The sequence below is a fragment of the Peromyscus leucopus genome, chromosome 3, assembly GCF_004664715.2.
Source record: "Peromyscus leucopus breed LL Stock chromosome 3, UCI_PerLeu_2.1, whole genome shotgun sequence".
Taxonomy (NCBI): Eukaryota; Metazoa; Chordata; class Mammalia; order Rodentia; family Cricetidae; genus Peromyscus; species Peromyscus leucopus.
This window is the reverse complement of record NC_051065.1, coordinates 79,195,257-79,213,809: the sequence shown is the minus strand read 5'-3', so window position 1 is coordinate 79,213,809 and position 18,553 is coordinate 79,195,257. Positions and strand designations below refer to the sequence as shown.

The window sequence follows — 18,553 nt, the reverse complement described above, 5'->3', positions numbered from 1 at the left end:
GTGAGCTAGAACTCAACCCATAAACAGGAACCAAACCCCCAAAACTCCAGTGTAACCCAGTGTAGTTATTGCAAATCCACAGTGCTTTGAGCAAATAAATAAATTTTACCACTGCTGGGCTTAGAAGAAGTTTGTTGTATCCAACTCTTGTAGCAAATAAATGAATAAAATCCAATGCAAAGACTAATACAGTGTTCAGGGAGAGGCTGATATGTTAAGATTTCCTTCTGGTTTCTTACTGAGAGCACACAGTAGGCTCACTGGGAATGCCTTTCAGTCTGGGGTAAGTCTACTTAATGTTTTACATTGCTCATAGGGATGTAGCTTCTCAAATGAATCTAAAACCACCTTAATGTTTTGCTGATATTTCAGCTAAGTGCTGTGTTTGATATATTGTGCACCCTAAAAAACATATCTGGGGTCAGAGAACAGAACAGCCACTAGATATAGAAGCCAGGCATGGTGGCACATACTTTTAATCTCAGGACTTGAGATCTCCTATATTGCTTGGGAAAGACACATGCCTTTAATCCCAGAAGTGATGGTAGGAAGCAGGAAGGTATTTAAGATGTGAAGACCAGAAACTAGAGTCTTTTTAAGCTTTTAGGGTTTTTAGCAGCAGTTCAGCTGAGATCCATTTGGGTGAAGACTCAGAAGCTTCCAGTTTGAGGAAACAAGATCAGCTGAGGAATTAGCAAGGTGAGGTTAGCTGCGGCTTATACTGTCTCTCTGATTTTTCAGTGTTCACCCCAATATCTGGCTCCCGGGTTTGTTTTTATTAATAAGATCTTATAAGATTAGTGTTACAGTGCTGCATTGCACAAAATCTTTGATTAAAATGATTTTATAAATTTATGGTTTCATACAGACTCAAAAGGATCTTTTCAACATGTCAATATCTTGTAGGGGCAGAGCCACTATCTCAGGATACTTATGGGTCATGAATCCCATTCATGTCTACTGTAGCCCTATGACTTTATCCAATCTTAATTTCTTCCCCAGAGTACTCCCTACTAATACTAGCACATTAGGTTCAAGGTCCCAGTATTAGGATTTAAAGGGTGGGAATAACAAGCATTCCTTCTAGAACAAGCTCTGTGAGGTTGGCAAGTAGGTCATAGACACCTGACTGATCAGTAGTATGCATATACATTGTTTATAAAAGGATTAAAGAAACTAAGAGATCTGGTGTTTTGTTAAAAATCTGCTCTATATTAGATGACTGTCCCCCAAAAGACTATGCATTAAATGCCTAAGTTCCAAATTGCATTGCTGGACAGGTAGATATTTTAGGAGGTGGAATGGGAGGTACTTAGATTGCTGGGACATGTCCTTGAAGGGATTACACTAGTGTTTTCCTCACTTTTTCTCCTCCCTCATTCGGTCACCCTCCCACCCATCCCCACACTCTTTCCTTTCCTTCTCTGTCCCTCCCTGGATTGTGATGTAGGCAGTCTGCTCTGTCACAGATTCTCCCACTGCCATCCAGGTTCTCACACCAGAATCTCAAAGTCAAAGGACTCCTGTTCTCGGACTAGAACTTACAACCTTTAAATCCTAACGAACCTCTTCTCTCTGTAAGTGTCTTATCTCAGCGTTGCAAATAAATTGAATTTAAACTTAAATTAAGGTTCAAATTAACATATGATTTTTTTTTAAGGAGCCAACAAAAGAGGTATAATTCTCAATCATTTTGTAAATCAAACTGGATGTTATCTCAGCATCTGTGTGAATATAAACAAGGCTTCTCTCTATCAGGCAAATATCTTTGATCTAAAACTATATGCCCCCGTCTTTTCTTCACAGTTACCAATAAGTCCTGTAGTCACTGTCGTTGTACTCTATTGTGTTGTCATTCTCTCCCCAACCTCTGTCCATCTTCATGTGCTTTCAGTCAGGAGAGCCCCCTGTTCCCCATGTTGTTCATCTAGCAAACTACTACTCTCCATTTAGACTCACCCTAATTCAAAACATTAGGTGGATTTCTGAGCCCATACTTCCCAGGAAATGCTGTGCAAAAAAACAGCACAGCATTCTGACCATGCTTGTTGAAGATACTGATATGATTTTTCATATACATTCTTTCAGCTCTAAGCAAATTCCAGTGTTAAATATGCAGCCTATATGTTCATCATGAGCAAATGGTGACACTGGCAAGTTCTACATGTTGTTCTAGATCACAGTTAAGATGTCTTTCTTGGGTCAAAATCAGATCAGAAACCACTATATAATGCTTCTACATTTGTATCGCACTCACATTATATGGGGAAATCATTTTTCCATAATAAACTTATAAAGCTCATAGAAGTATCATTATACCATTTTTATATTATTATATATTATACACATTATTATATATTATATATTATTCTAAATTTTAAACAAATACTTCAAACATTTATCATAAGGATAGGGAGAGTTGTGGGTGACATATACCATATAATGAGAAAGAGAGCCACTGCCTTCACCAAGACCAGGAGATATATATGTAAAAGTGACAAGATATTTGTCATAATGGGGTGCATTGATGCAGTGTCCTCTGAGTATTCAGACATCATTGTCTACGTGCCATGTGAAGGGTGAGAAGTTCTGTGAGGAGCATTTACTAATGGGAGTTAGGTTTTATGTAACAGACACGTCGTCGTCGTCGTCGTCGTCGTCGTTTGTTGTAACACTAATATAACTCTTGCTCTCTTGTAAAGTGACATTGCTCTTCTGTACAGTAGACATTGGTGTTCCTTTGTTCATAGGACATTTACCAAGTACCTTTCTGTAGCCACCTACTCTTCCAAACACAGGAATAAATCAGGAAAAGTACATTACAATTTCTGTTTGAGTTTATATTCAATTAGAAAGTATAAATAAATATGTGTGGTTCATAATAGATGGTGATGTCAAAATGGAAAGGAGAGATATGAAACAAGGACAGAGTATTAGAGGTGCATTTATAATCATATTTAGGCCATACAACTCTAAGAGGTGAAGAGGTAAAGGTGACTAGGAGAATAGGCTCACAGGCAGTAGAAACCACAAAGTGGGCCTCTGTGCACACCGGGAAAAGTGGAAAGTCAGACTCCAAAGAACTCAACATGTTGGGAGGGCAGGTGGGCCAAACCGGGTGATGTGTGTAAATTTACCCAACAGTTAGACTAGAATTCACTGGAAGGTTTGAAACAGCAGCTCTTTGGCTTACCTGTGGCAAATGAATTAAAAGGAGCTCGATGCTGGGAAGAGAGAGGACCTTTTTGATCACCCCTTGTCAAAGACACAGCAGTTAACTTTAGGCACTATTACATTTATTCTTCATATACTATTTTAAGTGCAAATTGTATTACATTAGTTTAAGGTCAAGGTGTTGAGTACAGAAGAAAATCTGGTAACCATAATTTAGAAAGAAGGAATTCACTTAATTCTGACACAAACAAATAAATACAATTAAATACCATTGTCCTTCTATTCTTTTAGTTCCTCTGTTCTCCAGCCCTTACCACCCAATCTTTAGTGTTCAAATGTAGCACCCAGATTCAGTGTGCCTTCAGAGGTATCTGTTCTTAGGGCTATTGTTACTTCAAAACTGAACAACTTAGGGATGAAACAGTGGCTTTAAGCCTATCAACCATTTGAGCACTGCCAAAGCTAATTGTCTTAAGCACTGAGCTGCTTATCCTACTCATGTAGTGACCAAACAACATTACCGTCTTAGAGCAATGTTTTTACATTTCCCTGGAAAAGTTGCTTTTCTAGGATTTATAGTGTTCTCACAGAACACTATAAATGAAAGCATGTACAGTGTGAGCCATTTTCTCAACTGAGGCTCCCTCCTCTTAGATTGCTCTAGTTTGTGTCAAACCAGCACACACGTGCGTTCCATCACAAGACACTGAAGATTCTCTTACCATAGGTCACCTACCAAGTACTTAATAAGATGAATAACGATAGTTTTATCATGTTTCCATGGTTACTTTATACCAAGTGGCAGAGAAAATGCCTCCATTGGATTGGCCTGTAGGCAAGTCTGTCTGTGGGGGCATTTTCTTGATTAATGTTTGGCATTAGAGGCCCAACCCATGGTGGCAGCCCCTTCCTGGGCAGGTGGTCCTGGGTTGTGTAAGACAGCAACCTGAGCTGAGTGAGCTGAAGCAAGGAAGCCAGTATACAGAGTTCCTCCATGCTGTCAGCTTTAGGCTCCTGTTCAACTTGAGTTCCTGCCTTGGCTTCCCTCCATGATGGATTGTGACACACAAATGCACACACACACACACACACACACACACACACACACACACACACGCCAAATAAACTCTTTCCTTTCTAAATTGCTTTGGTTGTGGTCTTCACGGTAGCAATAGAATACAAACTGATACAACATTCATTATTTTCATAAAATAAATGCCCAAGGAATATTAAGTAAACTGTAATTTAAATGCAAAGAAACATGTAATAAATTAAATTATACAATTGGATCATTTATTATTAAAAGTTAATAAAGTTAATATTTATTACCAAACCTTAGGTTCTAAGAAAATATAAATAAGTCTTGATATTCATTCCTGAGACCTTTCACTAAAGCTGAACAAGTTTCATGCAGCAGGATAGCACTGAATTTTATTTCATGTGGCCACACACTGAACAAGGGAGTAATACATAAATTATCATAGAAAGTATGATTTGAAATGGGCCTATGCAATGTATCTCTATAGGAAAATGTTGCAGAAGTTGTCACTTGTTGAGTGGAATGAATTTTCATGAAAATCAACAAATATTGGTTTGTTAGCCTTATGGAAGTTAACAGGTGCTTTTCTGAGAAGTATTTTAGAGTCAAGTTAATGACAGATTAGAGAATGTCAGAGACAATTGTAATGAGCTTTATATTTTATTTATAAAGGATATGCCTTTAAAAGTTGGGTGTTCTTATAAACAATAAGAAATTTTATGGAGAGAAAAATGCTTTTGTTTCATTGGACGGTTTTCAGGCATAAAGAACTCAAGAGAATATGTAATACAGTTCCAAATTATTTGTTGGTGTGTCAGCAAGCATGAGTCAATACAAAATCATTGCCATATATATATATATAATGTATATATATTATTATATATAGTCTCCTCATGCATATATATATATAAATACTAAAAACACAGCCTTTGACCTGTATTACAGGGTTGCAGCAGCCGTGCGAAGGTTGAGAACCATGGCTGTAGCATGAGTTAGACCCTAGTGGTAGAAATAGTCATTGAAGGTGGGTCTTTGAGGGCTTGCCCAAGCTCCTGGTTTTGGCACACATTCTGCTTCCTTATCTACCATGACATGAACAGCCTAATCTGCACCCACCCATGCAGCCCACATCCTCCTTGGCACGTTGAATTGAAACCTCAGAAATTACTACTCCAAATAAGTGCTTCTGCCATTAATTTGGTTCTGTCATATGTTGTTATATCTATGATGTGTTAATAGCAGGAATTGGCTGTGTTTCTCAGTGATAGAGCTCTTGCCTGACCATTGTTTCTTGAGTTCAACTGGCAGTACTGGAAACAACACATAGTAATGCAGAGAGTTGGAAGCAGAGAGTTGGTTCATTGCCTTAACTCAGTCTGTTTATGTGTATCTTACCCTTTGAAACTGGTTTGCAGAAGGCATTTGGAAAATTTGTATATGCAGGTTAAAGAAGACCTAGAGTGATACAAAGTCTAATGGGATATTCGTATATTAATTTGAAAGGCTAGAATGCTAAGAGTAATGGAGAAAGAGAAAAGTAGACTTAGGAGGTTTCAGATGGGAATGAAGTTTTAACTGAAAAATGGAACTAGAGTTTTGTGATACATTCGGGCCAAGAATCTGTTGATATTTTGCCTATGTCCTCAAATGTTGAGAGAGTGAGTCCAAAAGTAGTCAAGACAGCATAACATTCAGGCTGTGGTATAATTAAATATCATGGCTGCCTTTAGCCAAGTTCACAATGCAAATTGAGAAGAAAAAACAAAATAGCAAGATATGAAAAACATACAAAAAGCAAAACAAAATGTGAAGTTTAATCAGAAAATGAGCTTTTTTTTAAATCTATGGACGTAGTAGTCATTAAATAGAGGAGTGTCATTACATAGTGTCCAAGCCTTTTGCAATAGGAAGGTAAAGAAAACACCATGAGTACATTTCAGAAATTAAAAACACCAGGCTTCAGGGAGCTGAAAGAGTATAGAATCATTTGAAAGATGTTTTCATAAAGAAAGAGAGAGAGCGAGCTATGCTGCTCTATCTTTGGACATGGCCACTTAGGGAAGTCGTGTCACATATCCAACCCGCCAGTACTTAAAGACCACTTCTGTGTTGGTTCAAAGGTCCACTGTTGAAGCTGGTTGTAGAACCTGGTACACATAGTGCAAGTTTTGCATATATACACAATGCTAAAGTTGGGATTTTATGAAGTCTTCCAAGAAGATTTTTTTTTTTTTGAGAAAAGACTGTGAGGCTATACTATATGTAGCAGGGTTGGGTTCTCAACAGAGTTCCCAGGAGAGCTTTGACTAAAGCAGTAAAGGTGAAGTTCATGTTGAAATGGAGACTACAGGAGGGTGAAGATGGCAGAGATATGAATACTTTTTGAAAATCTTTAGGTACCTAGTGTAGACAGACAAATAGAGACACCATTTCCCACAGGAGTTCACAAAATGAATGGCACCATGTCTTGGATACTAGCCATGAACTGACAGGACTTTAAATGTTTCCTGCTTGATTTTCTTTGTCACCATCTCTCCTTTCTGTGCTTCCAAAACTCCCCTTTGTAATGGAAATGTTTACCTTATGCAATTGTGTATTTTGAAAGCACACAACTCATCTTTTTCATTATATAGGTACAGTTGCCCTACTAACAGATTGCTTTCAAGCTCAGTAGTCATTTTGCACTTGAACTTTTAAATAGTGTTGGAAATTTTAAAGCTTTGTAGAGTGTTAAACCTAGAATACATGTATTTTTGCATCATGGGAATCCCATGAGCCTTTGAGGGCCAAGGGCAGAAAGCCATGGTTTGAATCTGAAGTGTGCTCTTTGGGTTCATGTCTTTAATGCTTGCTCCTCAGTTCACAGGACTTTTTAGAGATTCTGTGGAACTTAGTAACTGAAACTAAACTGGAAGAAAGTAGGGCACTAGTGGAAGGCTTTTGAAGGCTTACCTTGTCCTGTTTCCTATTACATACTCTGCTCCTGGTCTGCCATGATGTGAACAGTGTCCACCATATTGACTGCTATTATAAACAGAACTATTCTGTTATTATGGGCAAATATCTTCCAAATCCATGAGCAAAAAGTACGTCGTTCACTCTCTCAGTTCTTTCTGTCAGATGTAATGATCACAGTGTTGGGGAAATTAACTACAACAAGCATTGCCACAGGAAAGCAATAATCTGCAAATGAAACTGTGCTGAGACAACGTGGAGAAGATTGGCTATTTCCTCATACAGATTTAGAGAGCATGAGTTATAGGAAGGGAGATAAGAAATGAACATGTTTTTTAGGAATATGGCAGCATGGGGCCTCCTGAGGAAAAAGCACGCTATAAGAGAGTGAGCAAGTCCTGTTATTTCCATGAAAAGTAGTGAAAACAACATGGTAATAAACAGCTCACAGTGTTGACAACTCTATTATATACTACTGCCAACTGACAATTCCAATACTGTTTCCTTCCTATCCACAATAGTAGCAATGGGAAAGAGAAAAAAAGAACATGTGCATATGTGTAGTAAAATTAACATTCAGAAATCTCCTATCTGCTTAGCCATCTATACCCAGAGAAGTTCACTAGAAGTTAGTGTCCCTTTTGCCCTGGAGACTCTAACTTTCTAATTGCAGTGATAGTAAGAAGGTTAAAATAATTTAGAGGTTCAGAATAAAGTGTTACCAGCTATATTTGCTGGAAATCTTTCTCCTGTGTCTCTCTTGGTACCTAGGCATAAATCCTGCTTTACTTTGCAGTTAGTCAAAAGCAAATCAGACACGGAGCGTTTTTGTAACATGTCTTCAATTACATTTATGAAAGACATTTCTTACATTCTTGTTGGATTTCTAACAATGCTTATGAACCATACACAGAATTTCAAGCAGGAGAATTTATGAAAAGTTAGAAAGAGAACATTTAATCCACATTTCCCATGCTCTTTGTATTTCATGAGATTTATTGAAGGAAGGTAACTGAAAAAAAAAAAAACATACTTAAAAAATCATTTTCTCTTTCACAAAATAGAAGCTTTTTTTTTATCAGTGTTGCTTTTCCTTTCTGGTTCAAAGACTTCTACACTGTAAGGAATTCCTCAGCAAGTCATTCAGGTACAGAGCAATTTTTGTAAAAGTAAAATTTTATCATCCTTTCTTGGATAAGAGTACAAGACTGAAAGTCATGTTCTAAGTACATGCTTCTATTTTCTTCTCTCTGTGCAAGTTAATCAAAGTCAGGACTACTGAGAGAAAAAAAATGTTTGCTCCACAATCCTTGGGCATGAGGTAGTAGATAGGAAGGACCCAAATGCCAACTTTCTTGGAACACACGCAAGGATTTGTTAGAGATATAGTTATTTGTTCTCTTAATGTCTATCCACCCTGAGTGAAAGTCTAGTGTAATACTCCCATCCACTTGGCTTACAAAAGTGCCTGAGCTGGCAAAGATCCCAGGAAGATATTATTAAGTGTAAACCAGGGCTGCCTAGAGATACCACACTGGTTTATTTTTGATGTTGCTATCTGTGGAACTCAGAAATTTGACATACAGTTGTCTTTGTGTGTAGAGCATGACAATAAACAGGTATTTCACTGTGCAATCATATTGCTTTCAGTAGTACCCAGGGGTGCTAAAAGTGGCATCTCTCCGGTATCTAAGATAACCAGGCTTGTGGTCAGAAGCCTTGCTGATTTTAATTAACAGATATGCTTGCTAAAGAGTTATCAATATATGTCTTCTGACTTCATATGACTGCAAACAGCCTGTGTACCAAAAGAAATGAGTTAGATCCTACCTTTCTGAATCAGATAGCTAGAGATGAGGTAATGCATCATTTTTAACAGCATTTGTCTATTTGCTTGGTAGATAGTGACATTAGAACTCAGCACTGTGGTTTCGTACTATTCTTTGTTTATTCCAGCCTTCAACAGAAGATATAGTTAATATATTTTAATATCCATTGAGTTTAGTTAATCTTCAGATGAAAATTTAAAGGATCTGTAAATGAAAGCTCAAGGTGAGAGGTGATGTGAGAAACTGAAACGGAAACTCATTCATTCTCTCCAAGAATCAATCTAGAATATCATATTATAATCAAAACATTATCAAGCTGTCTATTGTCTTTTCATTTTATTATATAATGTTAATTAGGATTTTAGAAAATAGTTCTTAATCAGAAAGTTAATAATTTAACCTCAGGTTCATCTAACATATCAGTCTCTACGTAAGATGGAAGAACAAATCCTAATCTCCTTTTGTAGCTGTCACTGGTTCTGGTGGGGGAATGATGTGAAGATAAAGACCATCTCCCTGATGTAAGATCAGCTCAGGAACAATCAGGTACACTGTACCATCAGGTGATGGTTTATTATGTCTAAGTCCAATGTTGGCATCTGTTCAGGAGAGATAAGGGACCTGCCATTTAAAGGCCAAATGTTTACTAAGTGAGATGTAAGTAGTATATAAGAGGAATGATAGCTACTGTTACTAACATTTCAGACTTCCACAAGTTTCTAACATAGAACAGATACTCAAGAAATTTAGTGGAACAAAGTAATATATGAATGACCTGACATATAGTTTACTATATTTTAGAAATTTGTTTAAATAAATGTATCACATTAGAAGAAAACACACAATTGTGGGAGGCTTCTGATCTCTAGTTGGATGCTTATACAGTGCTGATGCTTCTTTTGTTTTGTTTGTTTGTTTAGTTGTTTTGAGACATGGTTTCTCTGAGTAGTCCTAGCTGTCATGCAATTTGCTCTGTAGATCAGGCTGGCCTCGACTTCAGAGATCAGCCTACCTCTGCCTTCTGAGTACCAGGATTAAAAGTGTGTGCCAACATCTTTCATTTAATAAATTTTTTAGTTTTTTTTTTATTATTTAGACAGGGTCTTACTGGTTGTCCTAGAACTCGTTATGTAGACAAACCAGGTTGGCCTTGAATTCACAGATCTCCATCTGCCTCAGCCTCAGAAGGGATGGGACTAAAAAAATACTTATACCACCAGTTCTGCTTCTCATCCACTACCATGAGGATTGCCACACCCCCACTGCTCCATAGCACTTAATACATTTTACCAGTATGAAACATGATATTCTTTTAGATTATTTACTTTTTTTTTTTTTTACAAATGGTATATCGTCTCATTTCATTGTACAATTACCTACTTTTCTAAATTTAAAAGTATTCTTAAATATTTGATATAACTAACTATAAAGACCATATTGGTATCCTTTTAAACCAATCAAAGGGGCAATCTATGGAGGTAAAAATAACACAAGGAGCTGCAGATGTGACTGAAACTGTTGATGTTCTTATATACCAATATCGCTTCTTTTTCTCTGAACCAGTATGTGGCGTAGTCCCTCAAATCAGCATGATGAAAGTTGATCACAAATTGTGTTAAAATGTACTATGTTCCTGAAATGATCATGTTGAATGTATTTTTGATGTTGTAATTGTAATTTAAAAAGTAGTGTGCTCCTGTCTCAAATCTTACCAGACCTTACTTCTATGGTGATTTGATTTGTGGTATTGGTCGGCTTAATAGTTCAGGACCCCGCACATTGTGGATGTCCAGGAAATGTTTCAATTAAATGAAAAAACATCTTGAATAAACAATTAAATGGAAAATACTGGGAAACCACATATTTCCTGGTGTTCAGAAAAGTTTGTAAAGAACCAAATCTTTGGAATATTTCAGCTATGTCTTTTCTAAATATATAAAAAGCTCAGGAATTTCAATATTACATATTTCATAACTTAAGATTAATTACTGTCGAATGCCAGGAAGTAACCTCAAAATTTACATTTATTTAGAAGTTCAATCAATAGGATTTTCAACTGTAAAAATAGCACACAAACTCATATTTTTTAATTATATGGATTTTCTCTAGAACATGTGATATAAATACGAATATATATGTATGTATATATGTATATATATATATATAGGATTTGAAACAAATAAAAATGGAATTTCTCAAATTCTGAATAAAGTTACCTTCCAGCATGACACAATATATTTTATATTCTGAAAATGTTCAATCAAAAAATTAGCATCTAATTCCATATATATATGCATGGTGAGTATATATATATATATATATATATATATATATATATATATATATACTCATGTGTGTGTGTGTGTTTATATATGCATAGAGACAGAGAGAATGAGGTTAGCAAAGCAATAGCTTTAGAGTTATGCAAATCAAAATCTTAATATGTTAATGTTTACTTAATTTGAAATTAAAGTAGTTGACTCAATTGGTAGAGTGGGAATTATAAAACTGTACATACATACATACATACATTTCCCTTTACCTTCAACAATGAAGTTCATGCAGAATAATGCAGCTTGCCTGGTTTAAGAGTTAAAATTCAATAGATGACTTTCTCATTAAGTAAACATGTACATTGTGTAATGAGTGATTGAAGGAGATTTTATGTGTACGTCATGAAGACTGAAATGTAATATCTGATTTAGGAGACAACAAGGGAAAATTTAAAGCACATTAGTCAGGAGAAAAAAATGCATTATATCTACCTGTCTTAGTTGATGCAAATTACCTATTTCTATATCAAACAAAGCATGTTATTTAGGAAGAGGAAAATCATTTTTGTTCACACATTTAAGATATTTTACTTGTCACTTAAAATCTCTAGAGATAGAGATATTTACATAAGAAAAATGTGTTTAATGATAAAGTTGTAGGAAGGTAAATGACTAAATATGTTGCTGGGACAACAGTGTCACAATGAATTACTCTGATAGGTACAATAATGATTCTGAGATAAATATTGTCAAGTATGATCAACTGTCTTGAAGAAGTTATACCAGGACTCCATCCAAGGAAGCAGGCAGCCTAGCTGTGGATTTTCACCTCTCCTTTGTTTCCCCAAGTCCAACCCCCCACTCTCATCTCCATCTCTGGAACAAACCACCTGTTGCAGCCTCCCCTTCTGCTCTGCCTGGATATCCAACTGATTACTCAGACCTTCTCCTCCAAACTTCTTCTTCACTCATCTGGTTATTCCCCCCTCAAACATCAGCAGACATTCCCTCAGAGCACTCTGGGCTGCACGAGCCAGAGCAACAAGTAGGTTAATAACAGATCTTCACTTCTCGTCTTTAAGTTCAAATCCAATTCCCCAGTCTCATCCACAGCTATGTAGCAGACCACCTACTGCAACCTCACCTCTGTCCCTGCCATCTTTTCCAGTGGATCATAAAGATCTTTCCCTCTAAACTCCCCCCCACACACCAAACACACACACACCTTACTCATCACTTTATCCCAGGCTCCAACTCCAGCAGACATTCCCTGGGAACTCACAGGGCACTCTGGGCAGGGAAGCAGATGAGATAACATGCAGATCTTCACTTAACTCTTCTCTCTTTTAATTCAGTCCTTCATTCTCACCTTCAGCTCTGTAGCAGACCACTTTCTGTGGCATCTCTCTCCTATCTGGCCTCTTCTCCAGTGAATCATGAATATCTTCTCCTCCAACATCCCTCCTCACTCATTGCTCTGTTCCAGTCTCCAACTCTAGCAGGCCCTCGCTGGGAACCCAATGGCCAAATCCTTCAGAAGATAGTAGGCCAGCAAAGCCTGAAGGCAAGCTTCAGCTTTTTGCTCTCTCTCTCCTCTCCTTCATATCCATTCCTCAGTCTCGTCCCCAGCTTTGTAGCAGACTACCTACCTTCTGGAGCCTCTCATGACTCTGTCTTAGATCCTGGTGGAACAGTCTGCTTGACTCCCTCCTGTGGGAACTCACTCCATTAGCTGGTCGCCGTTCTTAAGTGTCAAATCTTAGTACCTAGAAACACATTTCGTCCAGAACCTCAAGTGGCCTATAAGGATCCCAGAAGAATTTCCTACTAGGCAATACAGAGCCACCACACTCTCTTAAGAACCAGAGACAGCAATAGACACCAAGGACAAACCACCCATTCAACAAAGATAAGACCAGATATCTGACCGATAATTAGAATCCTTCAAAACCCAGAGCCTGGACACCAGTGTAATAACACACTCAATAAGAGCTAGGACAAGACATCTCCATGAGAGTTAAGCAACCCTACTATAGTAAGTCCTGAATATTGTAATATAGCTGAAACACAAGGCAAAGACCTTAAGACAGCCTGTATGAGGATGGTAGAGGTCCTTAAAGAGGAAATGAATAATTCCCTAAAGCAATCTATGAAAACACAAAAAAATGGACAGAAATTAATAAAACTGTTCAAGACCCAAAAGTCAAGGGGAAAATAAATGAGGAAACTGAGGAAAATCTGGAAATGAAAAATTTAGGAATTTGAGCAGGAAGCCTAACCAAGAGAATGCAGGAGATGGAGGAAAGAATCTTAGGCAGTGAAGACATAACAGAAGAAATGGATAACTCAGTGAAGAAAATGTTACCAGGGAAGATCTCTGACTCTTGTGCATCTGATTTTTGGTGTGAGGTACTAAACATTCTTTCCCATTGTAACCCAATATACATTTGCAATTTACATAACAGATTATATGGTTGTCCCTCAAAAACATTTTCTTTTAGAAGATTTCATTCTGATAACAAACTATAAGGAAAATAACATCATGGATTGTGTGTTTCTAGACATGTAAGGCTTTACTCCTGCTCCACGTGAATGACTGACATGCATGATTAGTTGTTCAGAGATCAGTTATTCATTTAAGGGACCTGTTTCTAAATTCATGTGCTTAAAACTGAATGATAGAGGCTTTCACAAACACAAATCACAGTGCTTTATGAACACTTACGAGGTATACAACTTAAATGCTAAAACTATTTTTAAATATGCACATTTGGGAAACATGAACCAGGAGATAAAGTCAAACATACTTATTTCTCCAGAAAGCTATCGTCCTTTCATTTTTACTCCATCTTTTGTCCCAGGTTAGATACCTTGTCATTACTCTTAAGACAAAGTGTGTATGAGAAGCCAGAATGGTGTGTGTAACACCTAGTCTCTCTTCTGGACCTTTAAACAACAGGTAGCAGAGAAACAATGGTAGCTCTTACTCTCTACAGAGAGGAAGGAATACTTTCTCCTCCCTGAGTCACTTTCATTTTATTGGAGGCTTGAGTAGACACTAAGACTCAGGGAGCAGTAGGCAGCACCAGTTTCCCCTTGCACTGACACCATTTCCCTACTTCAGAAATGAATTCTCCTTTACATGTTCCTGGTCTTCCAGGCAGTCAGGAAAGAGTGTTCTTTCTTCGCTATGAATGTGTCAATACAAAACTACAAGTTTTTATGTCAAAAGAAAATAATCAGAGTTTATTCTGGAGACAAATATGTGTGGTAATGGCCTAGAAACATAGACTTAGATGTTCTCTTTCTGAACAATACTTGTCTTATCTAAATAAATTTATGGTGCGCATATACCCAAAATTAGTTATTTAAATTTCTAATCAAGTGTCATTATTTATAACATAATGTATTTTTAAGTGTTTAAACATTTCTTTGAATATATGTTTTACTTGTATTTCTGTGCACCATGCTTGGTTGTCTGATGCCAGAGGAAGCAAGAAGCAGGTGTCACTTCTCTTCGAACAGGAGTTGTAGATGGTTGTGAAATACCGTGTGGGTGCTGGGACCTGAACTAGGGCTCTGTGAAAGTGCAAGTGCTCTTAACTGCTGAGCCATCTCTTCAGCACCACTGTGTGAAAATATCCTTATATACAGGATTGTCCTTTTCTGTTTTTGGGTCTTTTAAATTTGCATTCTGTCTAGTAAAAAGGTTAAAATTTACTGCTGTAATCTACAATAGTAGTTGCTTCTCTTGTAAACTTGCAAGAATAACTTTAACCATTCTTTAATAAACCCACACACACACACACACACACACACACACACACACACAATTTACCTTGATTGTTCCTTTTTGTGTTTTTTATGCTTTAAGTAAAATCTAGAAAATATTTTAAAGTAAAGCAATCATATTACCAGTGACAATCCAGAAAGCTGTATCTGAAAGAGAAGGCATGCCTATAATCCCTTAATATCTAACATTTACCAATATAGGGAAAACTTAAAAATACTGGTTTTTTTTTCTTAGCAAATTTAGGTTGTCATTACCTTATACAGAACTTTCTTATTTTAAATTTACTTTTCACTGTACACAGCAAAGGTGCATCACATGATGTTTTGATATATATATCTATTAGTATCCAGAGGGGCCTGGCTGTTCTGTTTTGTAAAGTGACAACATATGGCAGTGTGATGACAATTACTGAGTGAACAGAACAAGTCAGATGTAGCTTTTGTCAAATGGTGTATACATGGAAAATTAAAATTGAATGGGATCTTATTATGATAACCTCTAAGGAAAAATAAGCACAATGTCAAAAGCAATTTGTTGACTATACTTTTCCTCTGGTTCTAGGACAAATGAAAAGGAGATATGTCATATTTATTATGTAAGTAAATCTTTAGGCATGTTTTTATTAATCAATAAATACTAGTGGTACACAGCCTACAGCCCTGACACATACCCTGGACCTATTTTTCAGCTTTTGAAAATAATTATCAACCTTAATGTGTGTGCACCATGAGGTGCAGATGATCAGTTTTATAGTGCTTATACATTTTATAGAAATAACTATAACACTCCCATAAGTATTTTATACATGTTTTATGCAATTGAGTAAGACTTGCAGAACAACAGTGTTACAGGTAAATGAAGAGAAATATAAAAAATATTCATACTCTATAATAAGCACATGAGAAATTCTCAAAATACTTCTTGAAAGTATTGATTTATGAGCACGCTGTATTTAGCAATGGAAGAAAAGAAGGAGAGGTGGAGAGTGGAGAGAGGCAGGAAGGTTATTAAGATCACAATGTGAACAGTTTGTTGTTATTAAAGGGACATCCTGAATTTGTACCTTTGAGGAAAGTGGTTCCAATCTGCATTGACAGCTAACACATGCTTCCCAGCTTTTGAGGAAATCAAAAATGTCTTTTCATTATCAATTGACTCTAGTTATTAACTCCAGATTTTGTTTTTTCTTTCTCTTCAAGTTGTCTTTTATTGGATTCCTCTTCCAAATGTACTGACCATTCAAGTGGATGAAAAAATTTATGAAAGGAATGCTTTATGAAAGTGGATGAAGTCTTTGCCTTATCTGTCTATAAAGATGTCAAATGTAAGACATAAAAAAGAATTGAAGAGAATGAACTATAGAACGTTTTGTGTCAAACAAAAATGTTTTTGTATGTTGAATCCTAGGAGAATACTTAAAGGGATAAAGTCAATAAGGGCACATACAATTTTATTTTGTAAATAAATATATTTATAGTTTTATTTAACACCATAGTTTACACCCAGCATTTGGTCATTCATATTTTATGTTATATAAAGATCCAAATAACTTAATAAATTTTATAGCATATTTCTATACATTACTATTGATAATTCTTTCATTGTATCTCCACAAAGGAGAGGGACTCATTAAGATCTGCTCTTCTCTCCTGAGCCCTGTGGCCCTTCTACTGACCAACATCCTGCCCACAACACTGAACCACCCTTGCAATAAACTATACCACTCAAGAGAGCCTTCTGGCTACTATGCCATTTGATGAAGTGGGCTATCATAGAAAGGTAATAAAAAAGGGCCCACAGAGGTTAAGTTCAGCGTAAGGCCTCTTCTTGTACCACATACATTCAATAAACTTCTGTCACTCTGCAATAGATAAGTTTGTTTTTCTGCTTTTTAAGGATGTAATTTGCTTCTGTCTGTATTACATTCTGTGGTTAAATAAAGGCCACACATATTTGTTCCATTTGAAGACATCCAAATTTCACCTCCTGGTGTTAATGTAATGAAAAGAGGTCACAAATAATCCAGTTCATCACTGGGAACTGTCCTGCTAAGATGAGGTAACTAAGGCTTCATTTCAATTCTATCTAATGCACATAGAATGTGACATAAAAAAACACAAAGTTTATCACAAAGAAACAAATGGTTTGGATAAAGAGGATGATCAAACAATATTTACTGCCAAGTGGAATATTACATTTTAGTATATTTGCATATAGAAATAATCTTTAAATAAAAGTATGCCATTTAAAAAAAAGTAAGTAAAAGCAAATGTATGTCCATTCAGTCTTCATCAATATTCTGTGGAAACTGTTTATAAATGCAAAAGTATACAGTGTTTATAATGAAACAATTTCTGCATTACATATTCTGCAAGATAGTTAACAGAAGGAATCAGAAAAATTTATTTTTCTCAGTATTTAACATGTCAAAGTTCAGTGATGAATTATTCATGGTCAAATGATAACTGAATTTAGCTTGAAATATATACTGGTTTAAATAAACCTCCAGTGCATGTAGGATTCCACAGGGCCTTGAAAAGAAAAAAAAAAAGAAATGAATGGCAAATAACAAAATGAAATGAAATTTTAAAAGATGATATTAAATGTTTAAACACTTAAATAAAAATACAGATTTACATGAAATTCTTCTGTTGTTGATTTTATGTTAAAATGTGTTATTAGCATTCACAAAGAATATATATTTTAGTAATGTAAAATGGAAGGATGGATAGTTGACATAATTTTTCCTTTCTTTAAACAGGTAGAAAATAGAGTTTTTGTCAACTCTTTATGCATTCTTCAATGGAAAAACATTAAGAAAATTACGTAATAGGTAAATAGCACAAGGTTCTCTTGAAGATTGCGTATTCCACAGTTACTATCTGAGCCTTAAACACTAAGACTCAGAACGATTTCCATAGTCTTCAACTGTTATTGCCCTACTCTTTAGTCCATCATTTCTGCTGAAACTTCACATGATAGGAAATTAAAACATTTCAAACTATTTCATACATATTAAAACAAGAAAATCCACTTAGTAACTATTCATGAAAGGAAGTGCAGTGTCTAGGAAGTATAGAACACTTTACTCATTCCTAATCACAGTAAAATTGTTGTGAGAAGATCTACAAGATCACAGAATCAATAGTACAAGACTGTTATGTACCAATATAAAGGATATATCTGTGTATGTGTGTGTGCGCATGCACACGTGTGCCACGTATCAGTATATAAAATATAACAACATATCAGATCTGCAACTATGAGGCTTCTAAAGCAATATTGGCAGCTTCTGAAGGAATTCCACACAAAGAGAAACCATCTTATCTGAGTCCACACCAAGAAATATCATAAGAAAGGGCACTCAATAACTGAGGCACAGGACAGCAGGTTGTGATAGAGCAGTGTCTGTGGAACAGTTCTCTATGAGAACAGTGGGTGCTATAATAAAATCCCATTATCAGAAAATGAAAAATCTGAGCAATCATTA

The 18,553-nt window shown here is 36.2% G+C and overlaps 1 protein-coding gene and 1 long non-coding RNA gene across 2 annotated transcripts in view; one reads left to right on the top strand and one right to left on the bottom strand.

The window, feature by feature from the left end:
• Positions 1-18,553, bottom strand: part of Ccser1 (coiled-coil serine rich protein 1) — a 1,130,812-nt gene that overhangs the window by 507,246 nt on the left and 605,013 nt on the right.
• LOC119087739 lies at positions 1,410-17,671 on the top strand. Its single transcript, XR_005091217.1, has 3 exons — positions 1,410-1,577; positions 15,625-15,658; positions 16,263-17,671. It is a non-coding gene; the product is annotated as an uncharacterized LOC119087739 (long non-coding RNA).